Genomic DNA, 2,346 nt, shown 5'->3' on the forward strand with positions numbered 1-2,346 from the left:
ATGTGACTCAGTCCATAGGAGAAAAGGAAGAGCAACTTCAGAGCAAGCAGCCTGCCATCTGGGCTTATTCATCCTCCAGGAGGCGGGAGGCCAGCAGGATACAAAGGAACAAGCACCTGTCTGTGTGTGGGACGTGGCTAGTGGGTCACACACAGACACAGACACAGGCACACACACACAGACACACACACACAGACACACACACACACACACACACACACACACACACACACACTGATTAGCAGAGTCCAAGGGCCCTGGGAGTCGGTTTTGGTAGAAAAGTCTGATGTAATTCTCTACTATCTTACCTAAAACCAGACTAATCTTTTTAATCATAGAGGGCATAGGTTGTAGTGGCTTAGTAGCTCAATTTAATTTTCCCTTTTCCTTTCCAAACAGAGAGGCCTGTGTCCTGCTGTTGGGGCTGATCCATGGGGGAATTCCTGTAGGAGGAAGAGGCTGAAACTCTGGCCTAGCATTATTAAACAGAGCACTCATAATAAATGTGTCAATACTATTTCTGAAATATTTGCAAGTTTCTCTCTATCACAAACATATTGTTCAAATTTTATTAAAGGAAAATATTACAGTATCCTATTGGAACTATTGGGTTTTTGGGTAATTATCTTAAGCCCCTTGATTTTATTGCTGAGGGAACTGAGGCCCAGAAAGATTGAATAACTTGCCTTACTCTACATGAGCAGATATAGTCTCCTGTTTTTACAAGTTAGAACCTCTTCTAATATTTGACGATAAGTATGTGGTTTTTTAAAAAATTAATTAATTAATTAATTTAATTTTTTTAGGCTGCGCCTATGGCATATGGGATCTTAGTTCCCCGACCAGGGATCAAATCCGTGCCCCCTGCATTGGGAACGCGGAGTCTTAACCACTGGACGGCCAGGAAAGTCCCACGTTGCTTTAAAATGACATTTGGATATGGCTGAGATTTCAGTAGTTTAAGCTGTGAAGCAACTTATGACGCATATTTAACCAAATAAAATTATTTTCCCTAGCTCGTGCCATGCTGACAGCTTACAAAACCTGTGTTCATCTTGCTTCACTCATAAAAAGGGACTGCAGTTATTTTTAAAAAATATTTTATTAATTTTTATTGGAGTATAGTTGCTTTACAATATTGTGTTAGTTTCTACTGTACAGCAAAGTGAATCGGCTATACATATACATATATCCCCTCTCTTTTGGATTTCCCATTTTAGGTCACCACAGAGCACTGAGTAGAGTTCCCTGTGCTATACAGTGGGTTCTCATTAGTTATCTATTTTATGCATAGTATCAACAGTGTATATATGTTAATTCCTATCTCCCAATTCCTCCCCAAACCCTTTCCCCCTAGGTATCCATATGTTTGTTCTCTACGTCGGTGGGACTACAGTTATTTTTAAACCTGGAATTTGAAGGAGGGAATATAGATTATATATCAAGGTTGGCTGAATTTGCTCAGGAATTTTTCAGACGGAATATATAATTTCTGGAGTGTAAGTGAAACAAAAATGAAGTCTTTAAAGTGATCTCTTTGTCTCTCTTTGTCTATATCTTCAGTTTCATCCCAGACTAGTCCCAGGATGGGGAAAAAAAGTGATTTTCTCTTTCCTTACTCTTATATTATGAAGTGGTTGATTAAACTGATTCCAGGGCAGCCACTTTAATGAGCATTAGATAGCAATATTGTTTAATAACAAAACAACTACAAGTCAAAACAAGTATTGGCACAAAGAAAATCTCTATTCTGTGTAGCAAAATGTTTATCAGACTTCCACCAATGAGCCATGTGTTTAAAAAGAAGCTGATATTGAGAAACATTTCTGATTATTCTTTGAAGTTCGTAGGAACAGGATATAACATATCTTTACTACCTCCTTTTGTTTAGGGCCCCAAATGAGATGTGTATGAATGTTGCAATTTTGTATAACTACAGGATAAGCATTCAATTATATCTTTCACCCTTTTTTTCTTTTCTAGTAAAATAGAATAATAAAAAACCCCAAATAATAGTTTATGGGCTCTGCTATTTGTTGAAAAAAAATGCTTTATAGATAATATTCAGTGACAAGCCATCACTCTCCTTGGTTTATATAAAGAAACTTAAGTACAGAGGTCTTTAAGTAAAAAAAAAATACAGAGGTCTTTATAAAGAGGTGTGACTATACACAATCACACAAAGATTGAGAAAACTCTTTGTGGCAATAATTCTACCTGCAGGTCAGATCTGTGCCCTACTTCTGTGAATAATCGTCACAGGGTCTACTAGTTGCATTATTTTTTAACGTACAAACTTCTTGTTTTAGAATCAAAGAGTGCCAAGCTTCTCCAAGACCAGGAATG

The sequence above is a fragment of the Lipotes vexillifer genome, unplaced genomic scaffold (assembly GCF_000442215.2).
Source record: "Lipotes vexillifer unplaced genomic scaffold, Lipotes_vexillifer_v1.1 scaffold933, whole genome shotgun sequence".
Classification (NCBI taxonomy): domain Eukaryota; kingdom Metazoa; phylum Chordata; class Mammalia; order Artiodactyla; family Lipotidae; genus Lipotes; species Lipotes vexillifer.